We start from the raw sequence: 8,948 nt of genomic DNA on the forward strand, positions 1-8,948 counted from the left end.
AATGACTGACTGCCAAGTATTGGGCTCATTGTGGGGCACTCCAAATATAAGGTCGCCCCAGATCCATGTGGGCTGCATCTGTGATGACAATCTGTGGTCACTACCGTAACTGGCCAGTCATTGCGCATTTTGAGTCTTACGTGCGGTAACGATGGCTGCAAAGATGAATGACAAGAGGCTTGGGTCATGTTTGCTTTACCACAAAATGGCCAGCAGGTGGCACTGTTCAACTTGACATTTATCCACTGCAGAGCAACTTTTTCCAAAGTTAGAAATTTCTATCACATCATGCAAGCCTGAGGAGGCAGTCCTTCACAATTGTGCACGTAAATCTAAGTGTTCATTCTATTTCTCACACCCAGTGCCCAGAGAAGGTTGAAGGAGGTGTCGTGTGGTTGTCCTGCTTGCTATAACCTGTGCTTCTCCCCTTCCCACCATCTTTCCTTCACCTCAATTTCCGGTCTTCATCAGACCAGTGTGTCTCCGCTCAAATTACCTGGCAGTCTTGGAGAGCTGACCAAGCCGCGGTGTCTCCAGGGCCCGGGACCACCTTAATCATGAGGATGGTTTGGCTTTCGTGCATCCTTTAATCGCTAATGGAAACAATCCGTTTCCTCTACATCTTCATTATTGATTCTCACCACCAGATGGGAGTCTTGTCACGTTTACTTTTAATAGCCGAGGCAAGCGGATCTGAAGCCTCTCTAAACAATGGGTCTAATTAACCACTTCTGATTATACACACACAGGCACACACATACGTATAAATATATTTTATTGTACTAACGTGCAACGCTGCATTCATTTCTCCTTGTAACAGATGGAAGAAAAGAGGGTTGAAGGAAAAGAGCTGGGATTTCAGAATGGAGGGTGACTTCTCAGGGCAGATGAAGTGCTTACTCAAGGTCATCAAGGGACTTGATATAAAAACGATCCACTTTTTATAAACATGTTCCCAGTGAGTTAGGATGGGAAGTGCTAAGAAGAGTGCTTGGCCCACAGTAGGCGTATGTAAACGGTCACTGTTTTCCATCACATCGTCATCACTGTCATCATCGTTATCTACCCGCCCTGGCCTGGTAGACTAGTCGTAAAGTCTCTGGAGTTTATCATGGCCTCATTCCCCTCACCCTCAGCTTCTCTCTTCTTTAGAGTTGTCCAGGGTGCTTCCCTGACCTGCTCTCATTGACAGAAAGGAATCCAAGTCATGTACACTTTGGTTTGATAGCAAATACCCCTAGGAGTGTTTGAATTTTAAGAGACCGGAGGAAGGGGAACCAAAAGAAATAAACAACTAATGGTGGAATTTCAGATACCATGGCTGTAGCGTGAGCGAGAAATCTGGGGGCCAGGGACACACGCCAGGGCTCCTAAGTGATAGATGGGGGCACCCGAAAGAGTGTTAAAAGAGGATTTAAAAAAAACTTTTTATTCTATATTGGAGTATAGTTGACTAACAATGTTGTGTTAGTTTCAGGTGTACAGCAAAGTGATTTAATTATACATACACATGTGTCTATTCTTTTTCAAATTAAAAGAGGATTTTTGAACTGGGCGGGGGATGATGTTATGAGAACGTGAGGGCCCCATCCATTCTATTTTCCAGGTGTTCTTGGGCAGTGGAGGAAATGAACATTCTCTTGATTCTGGATAAAAACTCTAGATATTTTTCTCTTAGACATCTGGGCCTAGTGCAAACTGTCCACCCATCCCGCTTCCTGAGGTTACAGGACTTATTTCTTTTTTCAGGACATTCTTCCCTGCAGTCCTCTCTGTCTGCATCAAGCTCACTGGATCTGAGAATTTAAAGAGGACGGTAGACATTAGATGAGGCTGGCAGGGGTCAGTTCTCCATCCTCCCGTTTTACAGATGGGGAGGTTGAGACCTGCAAGGCCGTCCTTCTCCCCAAGTCACACGGCTGGTCGACAGACAGGAGATTCAGGGCCTGAATGTGCGTTCTCAGCCTGGCGTTCTCTCTGTGTCCCATCTAACGCCACCTTCTCCTGCAGAGCAGGACCTGAACTCAGAGGGTTCCTCTGACACGACCCAAGTCCCAGTGCTGCCTGGAGACGGGCCTGGCGGCAGAGCCCCAGTCCGTGGGTACAGCGAGGCATGCTGGTGTATTTCAGCATCCTTCGTCATCCAGCACGTTATCTTCACTCAGAACTCTTCCCTGGTATGTTTGCTTTTTCTCCAGTAAAAGAACCTTCCATTAAGGAAGAATTCAAAGTATTTAGACTTTAGCCCTATTTAGTGACTTACAGAGGAGTGTTTCACCCCGAGTGATACCATCGAAGAATGTGGAGGTATCTTGCGAATGCCTCAAAAGGTGATGGGGAAACAGGAGAGGCCGGAGGACTTAGGAAGAGAGTGGCATTTGAGCAGCCACGTGGCTGGGGAGGAAGGGGAAGAGGATACAGATGGAGGGCCTGGTGCCCTTGCATGGAAAAGCTTTTTAATTAGCATCGAAGCTTCGAAATATCGAAGGCTTTTTTTCCACGTCTTGTCGTGTGTGTGTGTGTGTGTGTGTGTTTGTGTGTGTGTGTGTGCGCGCACCACGCACCCGCTCATACCTATACCCCGCAGTGTGTGCGTGGGCCTGTGCGTGCACGCGTGTGCGCGCGCACACACACCACACACACACACGGACATTAAAGGAGCTTTTGCACTTGGGAAGGAACGGAGTTCAGTGCGTCTTTCAGGTCTGGAGCGGCAGGAGTGGCGGGCAGTGAAGCAGTCACTGGGGCAGGTGCGAGGGGTGTATTTGTTACCTGCGCACTTGAGTGCGGAAGCAGGGAAGTGACGTGACTGCATCCATCTTTTAGAAGGATGACTCCAGCAATTATGTAGAATGAGGATTGCATTAAGGGAGAGATTGGAGTAACAGGGACCTGTTATGACACGCTTTCCAGCAGCAGTGTGTGCCTGAGGGAAGGAAGGGGCAGTGGAGACGCACAGGAACGCACTGGAGTCTTTGAGTTCGTCTGGTGATGGTGCAGGGGGCTGAGGGGAGGGAGGAGGTGGGGCTGACGCACGGCGTGATGAGGTGGACAGAGATGCCGTTGTCCCAGTTGCGGAAAACGGCACGAGGTGTATGTGTACGCGCAGGATGCTTTGGGAATATGCGTGGGAGGGTGATACCTTTGGTTTCAGACCTGTTGAGCGCCCTCTGGGACGGCTGGTGGGGATGGATACACACCCACGAGGCTCAGGCAGGGGTGGGGCCGGGCGCGTGGATGTGGAGCTGGCTGCCAAGATGGGTAGTTGAAGCTATGAGTGTGCTCTGCTCTGCAAATGTGTGCGCAGTTAAGGGGCCTCTGTTTCCTCCTAAGTTTCTACTCATCTTCCCAGCATCTCCCCATTCCTTCACTTTCCTCTCTTTTCGCACCTCCCAGGGTGCAGGTGAGGCCAGCCTGTCTGATCCCCGTTCTGGGGTCTTTCCCGAAGAGTCAGCACCCTTGGTTCTCCTTGATGAGATGCGGTGATTTTCACCCACCTGGGCTCTGTGGTCTGCAGGTGTCTTCCAGTGGGTCTGTTGGCTGATTCGGATGTGAGGGTGGGATGCCCTGGTGAAGGAGGAGATTCCTAGCAGGCCTGGAGAGAGCAGGGGAGAAGTCTTTACTTGGGAGTGACTCACTGTCTGGAGTCTCACCAACCACAGCTGGAAAGTACTGGAGGGGTTTCTGGGCTGATCCTGCCAGGTTGGCTGAGAAGTGACATTACTGGATCCCATCACCTCTTGACTCTTGACAGTGACCAGGGAGATCGCACAGAGGTGCTGGGAGGAGGATACGAGTGCAGGCAGAGCGCGAGAGCCTTGACGAAGGGGACGGCATCCTGCCTCGCTACAGAGCTTTGGGGCGCCCCGGCTGGGAGCAAGCGGGGATCTGCCGGGCCCCCGGGCTCTGCTCTGGGACCCCTGCTCAGGTGGGAGGGGACCCGGGCCAGGAGAGCCAGAGCAGTTTTCCTTTTCCTGATGGACTGGTCAGGGGCTCGTTCTATTTTCTACTTTAGTTTTTTTTAAGTAAATAATTTTATTTATTTATTTATTTTTTGGCTGCGTTGGGTGTTCGTTGCGGTGCACGGGCTTCTCATTGCGGTGGCTTCTCTAGTTGTGGGAGCACGGGCTCTAGGCGCTTAGGCTTCAGTAGTTGTGGCTCGCGGGCTCTAGAGCGCAGGCTCAGTGATTGTGGCGCACGGGCTTAGTTGCTCCGCGGCATGTGGGATCTTCCCGGACCAGGGCTCGAGCCCATGTCCCCTGCATTGGCAGGTGGATTCTTAACAACTGTGCCACCAGGGAAGTCCCGTTCTTTAGTTAAATACCACAGTTTTCTGCCGTTTAATTTCTTTCTTTCTTTCTTCTTTTTTGGCCAGGCCACGCAGCATGTGGGATCTTAGTTCCCCGACCAGGGATCGAACCCATGCCCCCTGCAGTGGAAGCGCGGAGTCCTAACCACTGGACCACCAGGGAATTCCCTGTCCGCCCTTTAATTTCTGATGTCCTGTAAGCATGTCCGTGAATGCTGGGTCATGGAGGCTCAGGTGGGAATTGTCTCTGCTGCTCTGGCTCCTGCTCTGACCTTGGCCGTCCGTGGCACCTGTTCCCTTTGCCCTCTCGCATCTCTGCTTCCAGGGTGAAGCCGAGAGGCCTAAGTGTATGGACCCCATTAGGGACATACCGGGGGGGAGGCAGTTCACAAAGCGTTTCTAAATGAGATGCCAGAGAAAAAACTCAAGGACAGTAGCTTCCTAAGTGGACACCCTCTAGTCCTGGGAGGTGCGGTAAGAACCCTTCCAGCCTGTTGGGCTCAGGGAACAGAGAGATGGGTGAGCGCAGTGTGGGAACACGAATCAGATGTGGCCCAGGTGGTTTATTTCTCGTTGTTTCTGAGACCCACGCCCCCAGAGCTGGGCTGTGACCCTGCCTGGGAAGGTCTCTGTGCCACCCTCTCGCCCTCCTACCCTCTTAAAGCACCTCACTTGGTGGCCATTCTCTGAGATTCTACTGTAAGAACTTTGTTTTGGAAAAGGCTTTGATCCTTTTAAGGTGTAAATATACGTGAATGGGAAACATTTTAGAGCTGTTATCAGTTGCTTGCCCCTTAGTGCAAATGAGGCCGGTGGCAGCAGCAGATTTTGAGAAAGCGGAGTGAGGATGCAGGAATTGGAGAGAGGACAGAAAGCCTGGCGGGGGTGGTGGTGGTGGACGGGGAAGCAGAGAGTGGAGGGGGCAGGGTGGGGTGCAGACGGGAAGAGCTGGCCCCCGGGGTTTCCACGGGCCACATGCCCCTCCCCCCCATTTTCCCCACAGGAGCTCGCCTCAGGTTTTCTTGGCAAACTCCTAAAGTGAGAACAGTATCATACTTTCTTTTCTTTTCTTTTTTTTTTTTTTGCGGTACGCGGGCCACTCACTGTTGTGGCCTCTCCCGTTGCGGAGCACAGGCTCCAGACGCGCAGGTTCAGCGGCCATGGCTCACGGGCCCATCCGCTCCGCGGCATGTGGGATCTTCCCAGACCGGGACAGGAACCCGCGTCCCCTGCGTCGGCAGGCGGACTCTCAACCTCTGTGCCACCAGGGAAGCCCTGTATCATACTTTCTAATTACAGGAGTCCCAAATGATGCTCTTCACTCTGTGGGCTCCGTGGGTCCTTACTAATGGCAGTAAGAATAGTCCTCGTCTTTCGTAGATAGTTAGGGAACTCAAAGCTGCAGGAGCCGGGGCCATCTAGCTGGAACCCCCAAACCCACCGCCAGAGCTGGGGCTGGGCGCCGGCTTGCAGATCTGCCGTTTGGGGCAGTGAGCTACCCTCAGTCACATAAGGGCTGCCTTTTTTCTGCCCAGGTCCTGCTGTGGCCTATCTGACGTTCAAGTATTTTAACAACAGGTGTGAGAGGAGATTTTTCCTCTTGTTTGGGCGCAGGCAGGACTTGCTAAGCCTCCAGGAGCAGAGGGATGGGCTTCTGAGGGTCTACAAATCTCCCAAAGTTACCGGCAAGGTGTTGAGTGTGTGTCTGCGCCTGGGTGTTTCCAGGGATCAGGTTTCTCAGTGTTCAGGACATCCTCTGTGGTCCCTAAGAGGCTCAGGATCGCTACATTGGAGCAAACTGTGACCTATGCTGAGTTCCATTGGGTTGGGTTCCCTTAGTGCCCTAGCTTAGAAGGAAGGAAGTGAAAATGAATAGAACAGAAAATAATGCTCTTTGAATACAAATTAAATAATACTCCTCTGCTATGTTAGGGTGTTCCCTGTGACTTTTTGTAATAACTCCAAACACAGTAGCTCAGTCACGTTAGGGCCATCAAGTTGTTTTTCTTACCCATAGTGGAGATGTTACTCCCGTCCCACCACTCCCCCTCCCCCAGTGTTTTGTGAGGATAAAGTGAGATACTATATATCAATATGAACTCCTTTGCAGATCACATGCTATTCTGTACACGTCAAGTATTTTCATGAAGAAGGAGAATGGGTTGATGGAGAAGAACACGGCGCTTGGGAGGAATGATGAAATTATCCTGGGGCCTTTTCTGACATCCTGACGTTGAGAGGCGGTGCTTCCTCCTGACCGCGCAGGGGGCCTGGGGCTCTGGTCCAAAAGCCCAGTCTTGAAGCTACTATGGTGTATGCTGACGATGGTGGGAAAGCATATACTGGAGGAGCAGAGCAGCGAGAAGCTTGTTGGGCAGAAAGAACGAGCTGCTTTCTAAACCCCCAGGCAGGAGCTGAGGATCTGCCTCATTTCATCTCCATTCGAGGTGTTGCTCCTGCACCAGTTCCAAGGCCAGCGATCTCCCGAACGGCCAAGAGCTCCACAGTGACTTACATTGGGGTGTGTGTGTGTGTGTGTAAATCTATGAAATAAGTTACTAAATCGGGGATCCTGAGATATGAGTGTGGTGGCTGTTAATTAAGACTGTTGAAGGGGGGGCTCAGGGTGCAAGAAGGAGGAAGCCTGGAGCTATTATCTGGTGAGTGTCCCCAGGCCACGTCGGGACCCTTGGTTCTAACCTCCTAGCGTCCAAGAGAAGAGGTACGGGACTTAAGTACCAGAGGGACGTCTATTAAATACTGAGCCCCAGAGGAAAACCAGAGTGGGAAAAAATAAAGTTAAATATTTCCTGTGAGCAGAGAAGAACGGACCCAGGCCCAGGGCTATAATTCAAGGGGCCTTAGGTGAATCTCCAGCTGCCTCAGCTGTCTCCACATCTGGGGGAAGACCCAGAGCTCCAGCACTGGTGGGAGCCCGTGCATGATGCCTTTAACACTTCCCGAGCCTTCCAGAAAGCTTCCCTAATGCCTCTGTGCGTGTTATCTGCTTTGCCCGTCTCTATAGCACAGGTTCCATGAAAAGCAGATTAAACACACCTGGGACTTTCAGGGATCTTTGCCAGAGAATGGTAGAGACATACAGCACACACACAAAAATGGTACGTTCTTAAATCTATTTTCTGATCTAAATGTTAACATGGTAAACCAATGATTTAATAACACCTGATCTGAGGAGTTGAGCGACACCCCTCCCCACTGAAATCTTGCCTCGACCACAGGGCTTCTTCCTCCTTTCTCCCCCACTCTCTTTTCTCCTTAATTCTTATCTCCCGTTTGGGGAGATACGCCAGGATGCTCGATTTTACAGGAGGCAGAAGTCATCCTTGGTCCTGACGTTGGTGAATAAGCACAATCTGAAAGAAGTGAGTTCTACGTCTCCTAACGGAATCCTGTGGCTGTATCCTCTGGGTCAGCCAAGCCACCCACAGCCGCTCTGGGGACTGTCACGGAGACTCACGTGAAAGAAAAGGAAGCCCCGGTTTTGCTGAGTTTCCGGTCCAGTGTGGCTGTAGCCCAGTCCCAGGAAAAGGGTTTAACATTTAATTAGCGACAGGCAAGGAAGTTCAAATTGAATGTTCATTTGCTAGAAATGGAATACACCTATGCTGAAGGAACTAAGAAAAAAGGCATAATTCCTATGCTGAAGGAACTAAGAAAAAGGCATAATCAAAGCCGTGAGAGTTAAATGAAGTGGTTTCCTATAGGAGGTGAGAGTGATAGAGACGAGCAGAAGAAGGCAAACTAATTACTTTAGATAGAGCCAGGTTTTCATGGAAAGCGTAAAGAGAAATGAGTTTATAAGATGAGCAAAGCAGCTCGCCGGCAAGGAACTTTCTCTCTCTGGACCTCAGCGGCCTCAACCATGACACGAGGGTCCTGAGATGGGTGACTAGGGTGCCGGGCTGAGGTTCCGTCCCGGAGGTGTAGGGAATTAATAATTATGGGAGCAGTTGTTAGGCGCTCCCAGTTCTCCTAGGAGATAGCCTTACCCCCATGTCGGAGCTGATGTTCCTTGTCCGCTGCGAGTGGTCGAGCTGAGATTAGAAGCGGGCAAATCCGTTCATTCACTCAGTATTTATGGAGAGCTCCCTGTTGGCCAAACGCTGGGCCAGGCCCTGGGGAGGTAACAGTGAAAGGGGCAGAAGAGGTCCCACTCTCATTCTGTAGTTGGGGGGGTTCAATAAAGAAGGAAAGACCCAAGTGAACAAAACAGGTTTAGATAGAGGTAAATGCTGTGAAGGAAAAGAAAACACGGACTCATAACCATGACTTCGGGCTTGTTAGGTTGGCCTAGGAAGGCCTCTCTGAGGGGGTGGCATTTGGGCTGAGGTCAGAAGGCCAGGAAGAGGTCAGCCTAGTAGGTGAAGGGCAGGAAGGCCAAGCTGAGGTATCAGATCTGACAGCAGGGCCAGGCCCCGATCTTTCTTTGGGGGAAGAGCTGTTTTTTATCTCCCAAAGATCTTAACATCCTGGAGGACGGGGAGAAGTAAGAGGGTGGCACTCGCAGTGTCCTAGTATGGAAGCCTCCCAAAGTGACATTGCGAGGCCCAGCAGAGCTGGGAGAAGGTGGTCCCACTAGCTTTCCTCCTTTCCCACTAGAAATACCAGAAACTTCAGA

The sequence above is a fragment of the Globicephala melas genome, chromosome 8 (genome assembly GCF_963455315.2).
Source record: "Globicephala melas chromosome 8, mGloMel1.2, whole genome shotgun sequence".
NCBI classification, from domain to species: domain Eukaryota; kingdom Metazoa; phylum Chordata; class Mammalia; order Artiodactyla; family Delphinidae; genus Globicephala; species Globicephala melas.